This window comes from Aplidium turbinatum, chromosome 4 (assembly GCF_918807975.1).
Source record: "Aplidium turbinatum chromosome 4, kaAplTurb1.1, whole genome shotgun sequence".
Classification (NCBI taxonomy): domain Eukaryota; kingdom Metazoa; phylum Chordata; class Ascidiacea; order Aplousobranchia; family Polyclinidae; genus Aplidium; species Aplidium turbinatum.
The window spans coordinates 26,987,734-26,999,896 of NC_137475.1; positions in this window are offsets into that span (position 1 = coordinate 26,987,734).

The following is a 12,163-nucleotide window of genomic DNA, read 5'->3' on the forward strand; positions in this document are numbered from 1 at the left end:
AAGGAGTATCACGAAATTAACAAAGATTGGATGCCCAAGTACTTTTTCTCACAAGTCGACAAGAAAGCAGTATGTTTGCTGTGTGTAGCACCCGAGCACTCTCTCTGACGTCACTCGCGCTGGAATCCACTTGATTTGTACAAATACCGCGGGCGTTTGAGGCAAATCCTATGTCTCGACTAGAATTTAGGGAGTTGTAAGGATGAGTTTTTGTAAGAATGCATAATCGCATCCTGACTAGTGCTTCGTGGACACGTAGATTTGCCGAAATGATCAATGTAAGCCTAAATGTCGAGATCCAAAGGCAATGAAAAGGTTAACATGGAGTGCTTGCTCTCAAGAAAATTTTGAGAGTCTTTACTTTGTTTTTGTCGCTTTTTGTGCTCCAATATTCTTTTTGCTTAATAGGCTACTTACACTTCGTAGTTGACTAAATTCATCCAATTAAAATCTAGATATCTGTAGAAATTAGAGCCACAAAGTTGGTTTGAAATTAAGTTTCAAATTAATCTTTTTCACGGGCACATAGTTTTAATAACGTATCTTTGACAAAGGCTTTCCTCGTATTGTTGACTACTTGGGTGAGCATTGAGCAATGTGTTTTGCTTCAGAATTTTGTATCATTTTTTTCAGTGTTTGAAACGTACAAAAGTTAACACCTTTTATATCTAGGCTACAGATGAAAACACGCGATTTCTTATGACTAGGGCTGTGTTAACCGCCCCCGTACCCCCAACCGAAGGGGGACCCAGAGCTGATTAGGGGCCTATACTCATTTTATTCTGTCTAATGTTTTTGGTAGATTAAAAATTTAAAAAATACTACAGAAACTCGATAATTAACTAATAGCTAATTAAATCATGGAAGGCTGTATTTATGGCTTTCCAAACCACCAATTGGGGGCCTATAACTAGGGACCCACTCATAAATTAGTTCGTGCAGCGTTTTGCGGGTTGTAATTACATTTTTTTTCCATTTTTGTAATATGTTTTCGCTCTCTTTGCTCGCTCAACCACATTTCGTTCATCTCGGCGATATTAGGCAAGCGCAGTTAGGGAAAAGTTTTTTGCGTCTAAAATAAACTAACAAAATGATGCAATATTTCAAAGTAACACACTGGCACTGCTCACTCCAATAGCCTAGTTAATTAATAATAATTAAATTGATAAATTTCAATGCGAATCGAGTTAGGTTAAAGTAAAAATATTATCTGCGAAAAGTGAGGACGCCTCAAGTAATAGCATAGCATCGGTGTAGCTTATTTACTAAAATAACGAATGTAAATTTTTTCTACATATTGAAAAAGTTTGCCGCCCTAAACGCTTTCTGGTCCTATTTGTAAGACCAATCACTGAACATAGGCCCCCTACTAGTGGATTTCTGGGGGGAGAGGCGAGATAGTGTTCACACTGCCCTGTTTATGTGCCTTCATGGTGCCGCTATCGCTCTCCCGGTCAAGATGTGCTTGAGCGAGCAAAGCAAGCGAGAAAAAATTGTAAAAGGTAAAAAATGACATGTTTTATTCTCGATTTTGGGAAGGTGATGTGATTCATCGAGCAAACTGAACAAACGAAGCCAGCTTTGGCAGGCCGGCGTAAAAATAACCGCGGGCCGGCGGTTAAGAACCAAATGTTCTTCAGTAGGCCTACACTTAGCAGGGTATGGGATAGAATGGAAGACGTTTTTCTATCCTGAGATTTTCTTCCATTCCATCTCCACTCTATCTTAGAAATCTTCCATTCCATCTCAGAAATCTCTTCCATCTTCACATTTTGTGATCTCCGCGTTGAATATGCCACAAATAAACCTAAAAACCATAGAGTAAATTTAAGCTATAAAATTAACAGCAGTATTTTCCTAAGGATTACGTACCGCTTGAATTATTGTTTGAACGTGCCGTTCGAATTATTTCAGCCAGCAACGTAATATTTTGCATGTCTTGATAAAGCGCTAGAAAGTTAATGATGGAATTGGAATGGAATGATGGAAGATTGTCTTCCATCCCATCATCAAGATCTTCCATCCCAAAATCTGTTTTCCATTTCCTGCACAAGGCTATTTTGCACCCAAGGCAAGCTTTAATTTCTGTGCTTCATTGGTCAACATTTTTCTGTAGGCTAATAGGCCTAAGCGAACAATAAATGTCATGTATTTTTCTATTTTCTTTAACTTAAATTGCTATTAATTAAATTACGTTACTGTAATGACATTGAGCAACGATTCAAAAGTAAATTGGAGAAGTAGCCTAAGTGAGTCTCGTTTCTACTTTTTTCTAGACCTCTGCTCTGTTTGACATAATATTGTTTTTTGTTGTGATGGTCAGAAATAAAACAAACTGAACTGAGAGAAAATTTACCCTAATACAGCTTAGGCTTGCAGAAATATTTAATTTTTCTAGTTTAGTCTAGGCTACAACTCTACATTTTCAAATTGCACATTCTGTTGCAAATATTTCCGTGTTGAGCGCAGAAGCATAATCAGGCTCGATGGATGTCATAGCAACTAGCATTAACATTGGTGGTCTAGACCAGTGGTTCCCAACTCATGGGTCGCGACCCAAAGTTGGGTCGCCTGATAATTTTTTGGGTCGCTTGTTTTTCAGGCACATTGTATCTTGGGCGAAAAAAATAACAATAAAAAAATTTAAAACGTGAAGAGATCGATCACAAAACTGGAAAATATAAACACAAGTCATGAAGCGTTTCATGTCGAGACATCGGAAAGCTTTGTAGCATGATCGTAGTGCAAGAAGTTTTAACAATTTTCGCTTTTATTATTGTTATTATTATTATCAAATGTAAACCCAACAAAAATTTCAGTCTCAAACATAAATTAACTTGACAAAGTTAAGGGATATATATTGTAACGTGCACTATATGTCACGAACGCTATGTCGGACAGACTATGACAAAGTTTTCCACACCTTGGACCACGCATGGTCTGGTGTGGTAAAACGCATCAAGACAAAGCCGTAAGTGCTGTATGGACTTATTGCTTTCTCCACAGAGAGGCCTTTGCTGCAAAAAAGCTGTCTCAAGAGCTGTACGAAGTGTTGAATGATGTGAAGTGTGTAAACTTCATCAAAACAAGTCCACTAAATTGGCATTTGTTTTCGTCTTTGTGGATTCTGATTGTTATCAAGCATTGCTGTTGCACACAGAAGTGCGATAGTTGTCACGAGGTCGTGTCCTGAAGCGAGTTTGTAATTTGCGAGAGGAGATTGCTATCTTCCTGAGGCAACAGAACTTGTGAGATTAGCCGAGAAGTTTTTGCAAGAAGATTTCAACGCAAAAGTCGCTTACCTTGCCGATATATTTGACTCTCTGAATTCTCTAAATTTATATATGCAAGGCAACGGTTTTACGGAGATTGATCGCGCCGCAAAGTTTCTGCTTAACACAAAAAACTCATATTCTGGAAAAGTTATGTCACCAGAGATGAGTACGATATGTTTCCTCAGCTAACGCAATATATTTGTGGCAATGAAGTTGATAGCAAACGATATAATTAGGCACCTGGAACAGTTTGCCAAAAAGTTTGTGCACTACTATGGAGAATCTCTAACACTTAGTAATCAAAATGATTGGATAATTGATCCATTTGTTAGAAAAGATCTGCCTCAATTTTCCATCCATGTTGCAGCACAGTTTATGGACATAACGACAGAAGTAGCAAACCGTATTTCTTTTGCGTCCTTCAAAGACAAATACCCCAAAGATTCTGCAAACATCCACTTTTGGGTTTCCATGTAGGGGAGATGTTCCACCAACGGACCACCCTTCTATTTCTTAAAACAAAAGTTGGAAGCACGAAAAATGTTATTGTAGTATCGAGATTAACCTTTTTGGTTTTGGAAATCTTCCTTGCGGGGACCTGTGATTTCTTTTCGTATTGTTATAAAGGAAAGTATGGTTTACAAGCAGTGGCGTCGGCAGAGGGGGGGCAGGCGGGGCAGCTGCCCCCCCCCCCCAATGTTTTGGGCATCATCTTTTTTATTTTTTTATATATATATTACATATTGTTATTTTTTTTTTATATTTGAATCCCAACCTGAAGTCAACTCGTTGCAAGGGAGGGAGAGGGGGGGGGGGGGGGGTAAAAGCTTTATCTTTTATTTTAAACTTGCTCTTCTTGCTGCTCTTATTATTACGATTTTATGATTTTATTTACGTACTTCGCCTGTTGCCTGTCACGTAGCAATTGTTACCGGCTGTTCAGCAGATTGGCTCTTGCTTGGTTCTTGAGTGGTGGCAGTGCAGACAGCAGTGGGTCATTCAGTGTTTCAAAGATATAATGTAGATTTAACTCAACGAAGTCTACTAAAGTAATACAGTAAGTAACCAGTGGTTTGATGACTATCTCTGGCTGGAGGATTCAGAAGCTAAGGATGCCACATTTTGCTTTCCCTGTCGAGTTTTCAACAGCTTGGTATGCTATAGTCCTGTTAATATTAGTTAAAGTTTATTCTATTAAACTGCAATTTTGCTCCACCGGTGTTAAATGATTTTTATTCTTAATGTTTCTTTATCCTATCCACGAAGATTTCATGCGCAATATAATGACGATAAAGTTTAAAACACAAAATGAGCGAACAATTATATTACATACGTATTAAGATGCAAAAAATGCAGTATGTCGAAATAATGCAACTAAAGTCAACATGTTCCTACGTTTATTAGACGTTAAAATACGTTTCACTTGTAGTAAAATTATTTTCTCATTCTTTTATTTCTGAGGATATTGCGTTACTTATTGCCTTTAAATTGGAAGACTTGCGTCCCCGCGATCAAGATTGTGGATTTTTTACATCGATTCAACGCCCTACAACGTTGAATCGATGTAAAATCAGCAGATTTAGCTGGCTGGGGTTGGCGTTTTAATTGATTATTATTTTTACTTTCAGTGAAGCTTGTTTTTACGTCTAATAAACGTAGAAACATGTTGACTTTAACTGTTTTAAACTTATCATTTGATATTGTGCATTTTCCTGATGAAATCTTCTCTGTCAACTAACATACTAGTCAAAATCATGAGGCATCTAACAGACTGTTAGATAACCAGAATGTGCATTTGTAAAAAATGGTTTTTCAATCTAGAAAAAAAGCTACGCAGAATTTCGCTAGCCATGGCAGTTGCAAGTCCCATACGGAATCAAACTGTGATTTATTTTGAATTTTATTTTTTTCAACAGATCAGGCATGTCAAAAATGTGGGACTTTTGGTAGGCTATATTGCAGTAGTAGACAATAGCAGTAGAAAACAAGAGAAATTAAATAATATATCATTGTCTTGCACCAGTGGCGTAGCCAAGGGAGGGGGTTTGAGGGTTTCAACCTTTCAAATTGAATTTACGGATGTTAATACATTGTTTGCAAGAAAAGCTTTAGCCTATGATGTAATTTCACGTCAAACTGTACAAGGATGCAAGCCATCTATAACTGCTGAAATCACTTGTTTGATCTAGATTAACGTCTGAACAGCAATTCGTTATACAAAACTTGAATATATGAGAAATAAAGTAACTTCATTGTCTCAAAGCTTTTTCTTTGACACTCATTAAGGTGTATGACGTCTATGAGTATGACGTTACATTTTCTAAACTTTGGGTTGACTTTAAAGCATAATAATTAGTGACTTACCGGAATAAGATCACTTTTTGGATCAACCAAGGAGAAAATTGAAAAATAATAAAACTGTAATAATCTCGCAAAAAAAAGCAATCAACCTACGTCTCTAAAACAAAAGTCGCCTAATTTTAAACGAAACTGCATTAAAAGAGCGAGTTTTGCCGATATCAAACATTCAAATATCTCAGTCTGGAATTAGCAAAAAGAAAACATAGAAACTTAGCTTTATTTCCGAAAAATGCCCAAGAAAACATGATCTTATCCTTTTGCTATGCCACCGGACAGCACCATTTTACAGGAATATTCATACCCACAATTTTGTTGAAAATGCTCTCAGAATGCACCAAACTGAGTGTAATTTTTCAAAATTTTCTGAGAGAGGCCCCCTTCCAAAATTTCTGCTTATGCTACTGTCTTGCACTGTCAATATTTTGCGCCCCCATTGTTGAAGGTCTGGCGGCGCCACTGTTTACAAGGTAGAAAGTAAATTTTGAACATTTTCTTCTGCAATTTTTTTCACCCATCGGTTTATTTTTTCAAAACTATTTTTTGTTTGCTGATTGTTTATTCATTGATTAATGAAGTTGCAATGAGCTAAATGTTTAAATTTTATCCATCATTAAACTAGGCCATAAAATCCAAGACCTATCATGTATCTGACCAACGGACCACCCACTTGTTTGACCATTGGGTCACTTGTTCAACGATGTCTTCCTTTATGTATTCAGACTAAAGATGTCAGAAATTAAAACAACTAGCAATAAAACAAGGTTGTTTAGTTCTGAAAATCTCAACAAAGTTGTCGAAGATGTCTTGAAACAAAATATTTTTGTTCGAAAGTCGACGAAAAAATATGATATACCACGAACAACGTTGGCTCGTTATGTTAAAGAATGAATCAATGGATAGTGAGAAAACTACTGCACCAACACCCATGGCATCTACAAAACGCCTGTCTGATATCTTAAAGTTTTCTGCAACTTTAGAAAAATATGAGATTTAAAAAGAGTAAAATAAACACGAAAAACACTTGAATTTCATGTTATGAAATTGAATTGAATATGAAAATATGAAATGAAGTTTCATAATAAAAGCATATTTCTAGTGCTTATTGCTTATGTTGTTGTGTTGTTTGTATGTTGTTCGTATAATAAATAGTCCAAAATAAGCTCCAGTGTATCAGCTTTTTGCCAAATAGAAGTGACCCGTTGGTCGAATAGCAGTGGCCCGTTGGTCGTGTAGGGGTTTGACCAACGGGGCACTTTTTATTATCAATTAAAAGTTATTTTTCGGCAGTTAGTAGTTGGAAAATTAAGAAACTTTTTTGGCTGAATATACCAGGGTATGTGACCTACTGTTATGCCAAAAAAGGAGGACGCATGACCTTTGTACGGACAGAAAATAACAAATATGTGAAAAATGACCCGTTGGTGACAGTGACACATCTCCCAAAGTGTATCCAACAGTTTCACAATTAGGGATTCAAAAACAGATTCCATTTGCAACAACTTGGCTTTGTAAGATTGGATTTAGCGCCATGTGTGTATTGAAAACTGAACAGCGAAACCGGCTGGAAGTTAAAGCCGACATGCGGCTATGCCTAAGCAAAATAACTGATAAACATATTATTTTCGAAAAAAGTTACTGCTTTTGTAGTGCTGTTTGTTTGCAACACAATCTTGTATGGCTTTTTAAATATTACGACAATTTGCTTGGGTCGCAAGATTTTACCGAACTGAATTTTTTTTAAATGGGTCGCTTTAAAAACGAGTTGGGAACCACTGTAGTCCAGTGCTATTCAAACGCCGATACGCGAGCACTTGGCTGCTGGTACGCGGTCAGTTAGGAAAATTGTAAATTGAGTAATGTTGATCAGAACGTCTATATAATCATTTTTAGGCAACGATAATGTTCAATCTGCTTTCCCAGCTATAGACTGTTTGGTGGCCCGCTGCTACGACGACTTCCAGTTACGTCACAAAGAAATGTTATTTCGTAATTGTTATCCATTATTTCAACAAAGTATCGCAATGTTCGATGCGAGATGATCATCCTTTTTGTGTGTTTGTGCTATGTCCACGTGCTTGACTATACCTGCAGCGTCCAGTAACAAGTAGAGAAATTAAAGGCTCAATCGATCGGTCACACTCTGACTTCAAAGTATCGGATGATTGTAGTGAGTTGAGCATGTTTTTACATAGATTTGTTGAAGCTATAAACAGGGTTGCATTCCTGGGGGGGCTCGGGGGGGCTCAGCCCCCCGAAATACAAAAAGGCTTGATGTAGGGGGGGCTCAGGGGGGGCTCATTCAAGCTTCCATTTTTCAGCTTTTCTGGCTGAACAACAACTTCTCGACTGAACAAGTAACACTTTAACAGCTTTCTCACAACAAAACTGCAAAAAAATACGAACATAAGTTGATAGCAATCGCCGTTTTCCCTGATTAGGTCCCGTATAGTTAGCTTATTCTATCATGCAATCTACATGTAGCCTACAGTAAATCAAGCTTTTTGCAAAAATGGCAATAAAGAATGACATAACAAATTTTGTAGCTCTTTTGACATTCTAGATGTCCGCGTGTGATGTGACTTTTGCATTGAATAGCTTTTCCCATCTATGTGCCCTAAAATTTAGGCTATAGCATTTTTACCAGGAATGTTTTTGCGTAACCTACTCACCGTAAAAAACAGCAGACCCCAAAAGAATTAACTTTATCCCTCCGAATTCATCAAACAATCAATTAACATGATTGATCTAATAGTTGATGAGATAACCGGTGGTGAAGAAAGTAGCCTATAGGCCTACGTAAGTTGCATCGGGAACTGAGCAGCATTGCCACAGAGTTCGATGTCGAGTTGAGGAAAGTAGATAAAATTTTCAGTGTGCGTTGGGTTGCGTCCTCACATCGTGCTATCAATGCTCTGTGGAATAGTTTCCCAGCATTGTATAAACACTTCACAACCCTCGCAGAAAGGAAGAATATTAGAGCAACAGATCGGGCCATGTTCAGAGGTCTCTGCATCAAAATGACCACCAAGAAATTCGTAGAAGATCTGGCGCTTTTAAAAGATTGTCTTCGGCAATTATCACTTTTGTCAGAAACTCTCCAGAGTGGAAATATCAACTTCGTAGTAGCTAATCGTCATGTCAAATGGACTGTTAATTCTCTACTTCAAATAAAAAAAGCTATTCAAGAAGGAAAGTATTCGTTTGATGAAGTTGTTAACTTGAGTCCCAGAAGTACAATAAACTACTCCTTTAAAGGCATTACATTGGACCAGTTTAAAGCTCGACGTAGAGACTACCCTTCTTTTGATCGTAATCGGTTTATTCAAGCTTTGGTTGACAACATTGGAAGCAGGATGGTGGACACCAACAATGAAAATTCTGTGAAGAGCTGGAAATTATTGTACCAGAGTTATGGCCTGCTGCAGTCGAAGTTCCATGGCAATCCATGGCAAGAAGGGGAGCAGAGATTACGAAAAATCGAGGAGAGATTTCATGTCATCACTCCTATTTCCGATTTTCGATTGTATGTTGACAATCCTTGTCACATAGCCTACCAGATACGATAAAGTTGCTCAAGAACGTACTACTAAACATGATTGCTATAAGTTCTGCTGAAGCCGAACGTGGATTTTCACAAATGAACTTGGTCATCACACCGCTACGATCAAGGCTGACCAAATCACTTGTTTCAGCATTGTTGTTCACCAGCATCAATATAGGCCTATGGCCCACCTCCTCATATATGGAATGGCACTGCGGCAACTCAGAAGTGGTTGCAAACTCATCAGTCGGCTGTGGATATTCAAGTTATAAGCATTCTAAGCTGCCCACATTGAATGAACTCAGATCTGTGCAAAAACTGTTTGCTGGCTAAAATCAAGGACTGTCGTGGTGCTTACAACTTAGCCCATAAAACCAAAGACCTGGCAGACAGGCTATTTGTTTTGTGTAACCTCGTTTTCACCAACTTGGAATATGCTTTTGCTGTAATTGGAGTTTTTTAAACTGTTTGTTAATAACTAAATGAGATTTTAGTGTAACTGTCACATTGGCAGCTTATTGGTTCTTATATAGCAAATCTGCAACCACAGGCGCTCATTTCAAGAATTGCATTTCCTTACTTTCCTATTGCAGTCAATGTTTTTGCAAGTGTACTTGGGATTGGCTCATAAAAAAAGTTTACGATTGAGTTAAGAGATTGGAATTAGCTCATGCAAAGCGAGTTTCAAGTGTAGGCCTACGCAGTAAAAAAAATGCAAAGGGCAACCAAGCCAAATTTCAAACTTATAGTTTAATTTCGGATTCAACCACGTTTTCACGTTTTGCTGCTTCGACTTTTTTCTGTACTTCAAGCTATGTTTTAGCGTGGGTTGTTTTTTGACATGATGTTCAGAAGTAAAAACAAACTGAACAGTGCTTCCTTTTAAAAAAGGTAAACATTGTTGGCTAACCTACACCGATTACTTAAACATACTTTGTCTATAACAACACAGCTAAGTGTTAGAGCCCCCCCAAAAAAAATTTTAGGAATGCACCCCTGGCTATAAACCTTGTTCTTTTTTAGAAAGTGAGTTAGCTGTTAGCCCATATTAGCCTATAAAAAGTATAGTTTCAGTTAAGTTTTACAAATGGCAAAGCGTGGTCCTATGGACAAATATATGAAACAGAGACAATCAGTTTCAGACCTAGGCTACTAGTTCAGGCCCTTAGGGAAATCTTTAGGCTAAACGTGTTACACGTTGTTTTTTGCATATTTTTGCAGTTGGTCAACCCAACTTTGATTTTAGTGGGTGCCGCAACTTTTTGGGTCACGTGCCCTCAGGCCGGGCACATGGCTTGAAATAAACACTTTATGAAGAAGGGATGATTTATATTTGACTATGGGTTGTGTGTTCTTCTTTGGTGTTCGCGTTTTGCCGAACAAGTCTAACGATACTTTGGTTATTAGTTCTCCAAACTTTTCATCTTCAAGAAAACTGGAAAATACAAACGATTCAAATTTTGTTTTCCCAAAGTTATGAAGGTTTAAAAGCTATTGCACACCTTCATCATTGAAGGCTTGCCTTGACCACATTGTCAAAAGTTTTCCAGATGAGTCGGTGAAAGGGTTGCCAAGCTCTTCAAACGTTTGTACCAAACAAATCAATTCTTCACGAAACCTCTCGTGAGTACCTTTGCTTTCTTTGTGATGTAGCCATTGGAGTTTTTTGTCACTAAAGCCAATTTTGTCATGAAATTTTGTCTCCGTTTCTACAATCATTGGTTGAGAAATCATTCATCGTTTCAAAGCTTCTTCCTTTTGAAACAAATCTATAGTAGGCCTACCTCCTTTACCTTTAACAACGGCATTGCGCTGCTCATGATTCTGGTCAAGTGCCATTGCAGAAAACCTTTTACCGGATTTTGTGACCACAAACTTCCCTTCAGCAAAATGTGTCTTCAAAGTGGAATCAGTTTGCTCAAATGCTTCAATACCACGAATGTGAACTGATGTCCAATGAGCATAAAAGTGATGATTTAATGCAAAAAACCTAGGGCAAATGCTGTTCAGATACTTGCAGTAGGCTACATTTTCCAATTTTGCGTTTTTTCCAATTTCGCAAGTGATGACCCCGATAATTGCTAACCGGACAGACGTGTGCTAGAGAAGTTCCCCCAGTCCCAACATTGACCCCCGCTCATCACAGCTACAACGCTCACAATGCCTGTCCCGAGCAAGCCTGTTAAGCGATGGAACTTTAGAATGGCTAACTGGGAGTACTATAGCCTCCTCAGCAACGAAGGCACACAATATATCCCATCCCCACACAACAACAATGTGGAAGAAGCCTACCAGGACTTTTGTCATGCAATAACATCAGCAAAAAAACACTCCATCCCCGCGGCCGACAAAAGAACGACATGCCGTGCTGGGATAAGGAGTGCGAAAGCCTCTACTCCAACTTCCTCCACGCTCCCCAGGGCAACGACACCAACAGCTCAGCCACAGCCCTGTTGGCAAGGCGAGACTCAAAGAGGAAGGATTGCTGGATAGAATCTGTTGAATCAATCGACTTCACGCACTCCAGCCGTATGGCATGGAGTACATTGAACAACCTAACTGGTAGATCACGTGCCTCTCGTCAACAATGTACCGTTTCAACAAATTCCATCGCCTCACAACTCATGGAGAACGGGAAATACAAATAGAGAGACCGTGAGTCAGACAGATCCGTCTTACAAGAAATGAAGGACCTCTGGAGGGTAAACCCCAGACGGGAACAACATCTCGGGTGAGTTTACCCCGGAGGAATTTTCCGCCGCCCTCCAGCACATAAAGCCAGGTAAAGCCCCGGGCCTTGACCACCTATGCCCGGAGTTGATACTCCATGCTGCTGCCTCCTTAAAGTCCTGGTTAAAAGACTTCCTTTCCTGCTGTTTGCGCCACCTGAGAATTCCCAGAATCTGGAGAAAAGCCCTTGTGGTTGCAGTTCTTAAGCCGAAGACCCCAGGGGATCCGAAGAGCTACCGTCCAAACTCACTGCTTT